Raw genomic sequence first — 9,228 nt, forward strand, 5'->3', positions numbered from 1 at the left:
CTAGATCAAATCAGAGGCAGGACAAAGCTGAAGCTGATCATAATCAACAGCAAAATTACAGACAGAAGGCAGTGGAAGGATGGGAGTCTCTAGAATTTGCTGCTATAGTGCTATGTGAACCCAGCGAATACAAGCCAAACCTCAATACCATTTTTTGTGTTATAAATATCAGTTGACATAACTGGTAAGAACTCTTATTTTAGTTCTCAAAAGAAGCTCAAGTACTTTGGCATTAGAACCAGCTTGATTTCTCCGGTTTAATATGGCCCTTGACAATTTCCTTGTGGATCCATTTCAAAGATTATGTACCACACCTGGAACTGTGTGTTCAAACATATCTAGTGGATATGAGGGAGGGGGGGAATAGAAGAATAGAAGGTGGCTCTGTTCAGAAAGGATCGTAGAATTAAGATATTAGCAGGGAGGACGTTTCTAATAATGCTCATGCAATAAAAAGGAATAATTAAAGGACAAAGAACTTTCATGCCAGGGTATTGGAAGGTCAAAATCATTGCTGAGGTCTCTGAGAATAACAGCAATAGACGGAATAGAAGGGGAGACAAAACCCAAGGTTCAAAAAAGCAAAGTAGGATTATCTGGGAATTAGAAAGAGGGTGAGTTACTGCCATATCAAATCCTCATTTCTAAAAGATATGGTGTGACAAAGGTTTAAGAGCAACAATGGAGATTATTACAATGTTCTAGTAATATGTGCTGTTATACATGAATCTCTTTTCTTGCCTGGGAACTTTCCTAAAAATATGAGTAAGAATAAGTTTAAAAAAAAAAAGAATGAAGGAAAATGCCTATTCTATCCTAAGTGCTGAACCAGTAGTTTTTACCATCATTATTTCATTTTGGTTATTATAGAGTTGGCATGATTTGTGTCGATCTGCAATTGTGAATAGGAATTCTTTAAGTGTGGTGTTTCAGTCTAACATATTCCTGTAGCAACAAGAATTAATGTAGTAGTTATCCCTCTCTGAAATTGAGGAAGTAAAGAAAAAAGCCAGCAATATCAACACCTAACATATAATGTTTCTGACACTGGCCCACATGTTTAACCTACATTTATTTTCATGACCTCTCAACAACAGCCTTTCAAGGTAAGGGTTACTGTTCCCATTTGATAGACAATGAAACTGAGATTTTGGTCCTTGCCAGAAGTCATAGAATTCACTAACAGATGACAGATTCCAACACTTCTCTTTGATCCCTCCCCATGTTCTTTCCACAACATCACACTATCTTGAGACTTTCAAAGAAAATAATGTGCCATTTACAGCCACAATGATAACTTTCAAAGGAAAAATTGAATGTGTAAACTCCTGTTCACAATGGAACAAGAGTAGGGTTAATAGGAAGAGGGGGAGAGCTGAGATGAATTGACATTCTTATTTCCAAGGTCAGGAAGAAAAAGACCAAGGATGACAGGTATTCTGGAGGTCCGTATTTGTAATGGATAAAGGAGATTTGGAGTTCCCATTGTAGCTTAGCAGGTTAAGAATCTGACATAGTGTCCATGAGGATGCGGGTTTGATCCATGGCTTTGTTCGGTGGGTTAAGGATACAGAACTGCCACAAGCTATGGCATAGGTCGCAGATGCAGCTTGGATCTGGTATTGCCATGGCTATGGCATAGGCTAGCAACTGCAGCCTCAATTCAACCCATAGCCTGGGAACTTCCATATGCCATGGGTGCCACTGTAAAAAGAAAAAAAGAAGAACATTATTTATAATGTTCTTCACTCCATCTGGCTTCACTTCTGTGATGGGGATGTTTGTTCCAGGTCTTTCTATGATTCTAACAGGGAATTAGTTTGTTGTCAACATACATAATTTGTAGTCTGTCAAAAAGGTCCATAAAGTACACATTCTGGGAGTCCCTGAAATTGTCCACCTTCCTTTGTTTCAAGATTAACTATAGTCTTGTATCTCTTCTCCCAGAGAAGTTGCCAGGGCCTGGTGTGGCTGACTCTCAGTGCTAGTTGTTTCAGCCCTAGATACACCTGAGAATGGTTTGAAGGATTTGTGTGTGTGTGTGTGTCTTTTTAGGGCCACTCCAAAGGCATATGGAGGTTCCCAGGCTAGGGGTCCAATCAGAGCTGTAGCTGCTGGCCTGCACCACAGCTACAGCAACACCAGACCCTAGCCACATCTGCGACCTACAGCACAGCTCACGGCAATGCCAGATCCTTGACCTGCTGAGTGAGGCCAGGGATCAAACCTGCAACCTTGTGGTTCCTAGTTGGATTCGTTTCCGCTGTACCACGATGGGAACTCCTTGAAGGACTTTTTAAAAACATATTCCCTAGATACCATTTCACAAGATTCTGATTCACTTGGTCTGGGCTTGGTCCTGGGCATTGGCATTTTTGTATTCTCCTGGGGTTATTTTCATGGGTAGCCAGGATTGACTATCAGGGGCCCATACCCACTGATTGACGCATGCCATGGACACGCATACTCCCACCACCTAATATCCCAAGCTGCTGGAGAATGCTAGAAATTAATGAAGGGCCAATTACCCTTCTTCTTGATCACTTTGTCCCTATTTTACTTCCCGCATCTCTCTCTCTCTTTTACAAACACATTTCCCTCAAAAAGAACACTCAAAAATTATTCAAGGCAAGTAGCTCAGAGAGGCAAGAAATTCCTTACTTACCTGCCTCTGGATACGTCCCCACTCCTGCCTATTTTTATAATAATTTTATATTGCTGACAGGTTAAACTCCCAAGAATATTTGAAGAAAAAACCCAAATAGTTTGGGAAACTTGTTTGATTAATTGGTTTGGACTTAACTTCCTAGAGTGGCATTACTGTGTTTATGAGCTTCCATTTGGGGAGGAATAGTTAGTAAATAAGGCTAGACTGCCTCAGTTTCATAGGATGGATGGTGCATCATGATGCCAGGTTGATAGACATTTCCAAAAGGAGAGAAAGAAAACAGCAGAAATTAACAGAACAATGTAAATCAACTATAATAATAGATAATAGATAGATAAATAAAAAGAAATAGACAACACACTTATCAAGTCAAGCTATCCCCCAATCTCTATGTGCTGTGTGACCCCTATACAGTCTGTGTAGAACTCTATAGGTGAGCCACCCTATCCAGAAAGTTCAGGATCTGGGTGGAAAGGCAGTTAAACCTGAGGAGGTAATTGATAGCATATGATAAAACTCTAATTCATGAAGGAGAGGGGGAAGGATTACAATATACACATGTTTTGAACCCAGCTCTTTCGTCTCTCTTTCTCATTGAATCATTGCAATTGCCCAACTATTTCTAGTCCAAAGACGACAGAGCTAAGACTCAAAAAAATTAACCTGGGATTGATACAGCACAATAGGTAGGAAAGCCAGGGTCAAATCTAACAATATTATCACCTACAAGCCATGTGATCTCAGGCAAGTTCTTGTCCCTGAGCTTCTGTTTCCCTATCCATAAAATGTAAGGGCAATAAAAGTCCCGTCAATTGCAGAGAAATTTGGTAAAAATATAAAGGTAATGAGGCAATCACCAATAATTTAGTAATCCCTGTCTAAATGGTAGCTGGAATTTATTCAAGGTAGCAGGAGGCCCAGCCAGAAATATCGTCAGGTCTGTAAAACCCTATTTCCTTTCCACAGCACAAGAGATAACAGACCAAAAGATTTCAAAGGAGGGAAAAATGAGGTGGATTGAGAAATTCAGAGAAGACTCTAAAACTGAAGAGATAAGAAGTTAGTTGGGTTTCCAAGAAAACAATATGGATAAGTAAGAGGACTTGCATATTCTTCCCTTCGGGCCTAGGCTAGTGCCAGAAATGTGGCCTTTTGGCATCCAACATCAGAAATTATATTTTAATTGCTCTCTGATATACAGCTGCCAACTTTAGCATGACATTAAACAACCTATGAGAAAGAGCTGAGAACAAAAAAATCGTATGGCAAATTCACCAATCCCAATTCCAGATCCCTCTGCTAGAACTATCAACTGACCCTGCATTTGTTCTCAAGTTGTGGTCCCTCTGAGCCAGGCCCGAGGCAAAGGGCGAGGTGTGGCCACATTTCCCTGTGTGGCAGACACACAGAGCCCTTGGAAACTCTTGACATCTGTAAGTCTAAGGGAAAGGGCACATCTTGAAGCGTGCCTGCCCTTGCAGCCACCTTCCAAGTGCCCCAGCCACTCCTCTGACTTGATGAACTCCACATGCGGCCTCAGCTATTTATAGTGTCAGTCTGCCTGTGTTTTGTTAAAGCCTCTAGATCATATTTCTCAGCTTTGCAAGTTTGTTTCCTACAATCAGTCCATTAAATTTTACCTCCTTTCCCTCCTCCACCACATTCTTGGAAATCCACAGTCAGCTCTACAAATAAATATACAGGATTATCAAAATATTTGAAGCCATTATTTGCTCTCCCTGTTTTCCTGTGTTCCCATAAGTGTAAACTGGCTATAGCATCACTCTTCCTGGGAATTCGATCTGACAGAGCCATCTGACAGAAGGTTTATTCAGCCGAAGGAGAGGGAAGAAGGGGCCTCGGAGATCAGCACGTTTGTCCCTAAGCCTGCTCCTACTAAATGGAAACTAATCCCTAAAAGGACAGCAGAAAAACCAGAAAATTCTTCCAAAAAAAAAAAGAGAGTACACACAGAAGAGGAGAAAAAGGAAAATAGACTCAAGTGACTCATCAAGAAACAAAATATTTTAAATCAGATCTATATAGTGTATCAAAAAATAAAAAATTTAATTTAAAACATTTAAAAATAAAAAGAAATGAAAGATTTACCTGCAGAAATTGGAGAAAGTGAAAATGAAGAGTCTGGTTTCTGACGAGGCAGGAGAGAAAGGAGCCAAGTCTGAGGACTAGCGTGGACCATGTCTTCTGAGTCATCCCTGCCTCCCCTATTGTACCAACCAGAGGAATATTTTTATCAATTTGGTAAATGCAAGTACTCCAGGAGCTCTAGAAGCCCACTTTTCAGAAGGAGGAAATTCTACCTCATCTCAGTCTTTAAAAGAGAGTTAGATAAGTGCAAATACTTAATTTTTTAAGATCTGAAATCTTGGGCTAATGATTTGTCTTTCTATACAATCAGAAAATAGTGGGATGGAGTTCCCATTTTGGCTCAGTGGGTTAAGGACCCAACATTGTCTCTGTGAGGATGCAAGTTTGATCCCTGGTCTCACTCAGTGGGTTAAGGATCCGGCATTGCTGCAAGCTACAGTTTACCTCACAGAGGCATCTGGGATTTGACACCTAGCCTCAGGAAATTCCATATGCCACAGGTGTGGCTGAAAAAAGAAAGACAGAGAGAAAGAGGAAAGGAAGGAGAGAGGGAGGGAAAAAGAAAGAGATGGGCTGGAGTAATTTTACATCCTATCATACAAAGCTTACTAAATGGTGACATATGGTCACTCTCATGCATTTAATCTGTCTTAAACATTTTAAATTACTTTTTTACTCACATTGGGGTTTAGTAGAGTTGCTTCCTAAAGAAAACTACTCCCTGATCATGGCTCTTCCTGTTAGCATTTTGTGCTCTCTGTAATATCTTTGGTCAAGTAATTCATGTTTTCCTAATAACTTTGTTAATATGCTGTGAAAGATTGAAATTTGGAGTAAGTAGAGGGAGCATGGTATATGATATTAATAATTAGTAGATCTGAGTTTGCATACAAATTGTTCATATTTGTGCACTGATCCTCAAATACAAACCAGTACAATCTCAACTAAAAACAAATCCAAGTACAAATAAGGATTAATTTCCTTAGTTTCCTTGTGTTAATAGAGTATAAAGAATAGGATTTCCCAGAAAAAAATAAATAAAATTTTAACCTAACGATCTGTAAGTTTTTGCTTTCGTTGGGTTTTGAGTTTTGCTAACATTGAGAATTCTCTGTGTTCTAGGCCACTGGCATCTTTTCTCATTTAATCCATGTTAAAACTCCTGAGTTAGATATTGTCCCATGTTATAATCAAACGGGGCTTAGGAAGCTCAAGTAACTTATCTAGGGTCCCAGAGACAGTGGGCAGCTGAGCAGGAACCATAATCAGGGAGCCTGACCCCAGGGCCTGAGCTTGTAACCCCTTCACACTTGTGAAGGCTTCACATTTCTGGCTGCTGTAGGGACACAGTTGTGAATGCTTGGGCAGCTCTTAGAACTCTTAGAACATAAAACTAAATCCTTTTCCCTCAAGCCCCCTCTGTTAATGACCCTTCCTCTGTGCCAGGGATCCCATAATGCTGCCCGTCATTTCTGCCTCTCCCTGAGCATTCACCATCACCACGTCCTAACAGTTCAGTCCTACTGCCTGCATCTCCACAGAGTTTCCTCCATCTACCCACTACCCTTCATTTCTCCCCCTGCTCTGCAGCAGGCTCTCCTGAATCCTCACCTAGACCACTACAATAGCACATATCTCCGCAAGAAGTCTCTGGATTTCAAAAGACACAGACTTACCTCAAAGTCGTCTAGGCAGAAGAGAGCTTGGCTGGAAAGACACTGGGACACCCACCAACAGAAGACTGATGTAACCTGTGAGCCTTGAGAAAACCAGGAAATGAGAAGATGAATGCTCCCTCCCACCTTTTCTCTGCTTCTCTACCTATCACCTTCATTTATTCTCTTCATGGATATGGCATCCCCTCCACTCTGAGAAATGCTACCACCTAAGGCACCCAGGAGTGCATCCCACAGCTTCTACAACCCAAACAGACATCTCATTCTCAGAATCAGTTTAGGGAAGAAAAAAAAAAAAAAAAAAAAAAAAGGAAAAAAAAATCCCAGAGAAGCATACCTCTAGATCAGTCAGTTGTGGCCAAGGAAAAGGTCAGGTAAGGTTGTGGAAACACATGTTTGAATTGGAAGAGGGACAGTTCCCAGGATAGGCTTCATGCTTTTCCAACCACTATGGATTTGCCCTTGCTGTTCTCTCCTCACAGCTGTCACATACAAAGCCCTTCCCATTCTCCAAGGCCATCTTAAAGAGCAAGAAGCTTTGTTACATCACCTCCAAGAGGCCCCTCTTCTTTGAACCCCTCACTCCTCCACAGCTGTTGAGCCTTAGAGCCTTTTCCGTGCTGACTTTGTATTAAGGATAGTGTTGGAAAGTTTTCTGGCACAAATAAATCCCTAGAGGGAAGAGGTCAGGTATTATCACATTTATATTCACAAAAAAATGGAAGCAAAATTTTGCGTATGAAAGATGCCCAGTAGTTATTTGCTGAATTGCTCAATGAATGAATATAAATTGCTGAGAAAAAAATCATTGACCATCATCATAGGAGTTAGATTTCTGATCAAACAATGAAAATTCTTCATAATATTGCTGGAATAATGTTCTTTGTTGGAAGGAGAATGCATTGTGATTTTTATTCTGAGGAAGTTAGCAGTACCTAAGTATTGGTTTACTAATCTAGGCAAGTTGAGGGTATGCTTCAGCAGCCCAATTCACATATTCACTGACTCCAGAGAGATTCTATTGGATTCATTTCAATTATTACCAAATGTTACCTCTGCTTCCCCAGGGCTTGATGCAAGCTGCATAAGGTCTCAGTCTCCTCTTCTACTGAATGAGAGTAAAAGTAGCTCCCTTATGGTATTGTCCTTAAGTCTCATGAGATAATCACCTGGGCAGGTTTTAGGACACAGGACCTGCATAGCCACACAGGGCCTTGTGCTCAGAAGTGGATCCTACACTTGAGGCTTAATGCTCTGCAGTTACAGTCCTGGAATCTGCGTTTTGTAAGTGAAATCCAACAGATCAATGGAGTAAGCCCTGGAAGCTTGGAGACCCAGCTGGGCTGTGGTTCTGCCTCTCCACTCTCTGGTGCCCTGGGCTTCACCTGATCCCCTCTCCCCATTGCCACCCAACAATTGTTATTACCCTTTTCCATACCCCTAGCAAGCTCCTGCATGCTGGTACAGGGAGGGAAAGGACCAGGGCCAGAGTTCTCAAGAGAAGCTCATAGCAACACCATCTCCGCCCTAGGCTAGTAGAACTATAACGTCTTTATCCATAAACTCAGCAGCTTCTAGCCTCTCACTCACCCATTCAGTACACCTATCCACCATGGGTTGAGGAAGGGGAGATGCCCAACTCTCCTGCTCCAGCCTCCCCCAAGCTAGGGCATATATGTCAGCACAGCAGTGAGTAGATGCCACACACACACATGAACTGGTGGAGAAGGCTGCCAGGAGCTTATAGGGTCTGCACTAAAAATAGTCTCATGCACAAGGGAGTGCAACATTAAATAGCAAGTAACCATAGTGATGGGTGTAAAGCCTGTGGATGGAAGAGAAATTTTTTATTATTTATAAAAATTTTTTAATTGAGATATAATTCATATGTGATATACTAGTTTTGGGTAAACAACATAATGATTTATATGTTTACATTGTGAAATGACTACCACAATAAGTTGCGTTAACATCCATAACCACACATAGTTACAGATTTTTTTCTTGTGATGAGAACTTTTTTTAATCTTATATATATACAGCATGGTGACCCAATTACACTTACATATATACATTCGTTTTTCACACGATACATGTTCCATCATAAGTGACTAGACAGAGTTCCCAGTGCTACACAGCAGGATCCCATTGCTTACTCTCTTAACTTTCAAATATGCAATGCAGTATTAACTATGGTTTGATGTTTTAATAAATGAGGACAGTCTCAGAGACCTCTGGGACACCATTAAACACACCAATATTCACATTATAGCAGTCCCAAAAGAAGATGAGAGAGACAAAGGGTCTCTCTTAGAAAATATTTGAAAAGCTTATAGCTGAAAACTTTGCTAACATGGGAAAGAAAACACTCAAGTCCAGGAAGTACAGAGTCCCATATAGGTTAAGCCCAAGGAGGAACATGCCAAGACACATATTAATCAAACTGACAAAAATTGAAGACAAAGAGAAAATATTAAAAGCAATCAGGGAAAAGTAACAAATAACATACAAAGAAACCCCCATAAGGTTATCAGCTGATTTTTCCACAGAACCTCTGCAGACCAGAAGGGAGTGGCATGATATATTTAAAGTGATGAAACAGAAGCACTTATAACCAAGAATACTCTACCCAGCAAGGCTCTCATTCAGATTTGGTGGGGAAATCAAAAGGTACAGCAAAAGCGAAAAGCTAAGAGAATTCACCACCACAAAACTAGCCTTACAACAAATGTGAAAATAACTTCTCTTGGCAGAAAGAAAAGGCCACAACTTGAA

The 9,228-nt window shown here is 40.7% G+C and overlaps 1 long non-coding RNA gene across 1 annotated transcript; it reads right to left on the reverse strand.

The window, feature by feature from the left end:
• LOC110261467 lies at window positions 4,777-8,928 on the reverse strand. Its single transcript, XR_002345559.1, has 2 exons — window positions 6,454-8,928; window positions 4,777-4,893 (listed from the first exon to the last, which is right to left on the reverse strand). It is a non-coding gene; the product is annotated as an uncharacterized LOC110261467 (long non-coding RNA).

This window comes from Sus scrofa, chromosome 1 (assembly GCF_000003025.6).
Source record: "Sus scrofa isolate TJ Tabasco breed Duroc chromosome 1, Sscrofa11.1, whole genome shotgun sequence".
Lineage (NCBI taxonomy): Eukaryota > Metazoa > Chordata > Mammalia > Artiodactyla > Suidae > Sus > Sus scrofa.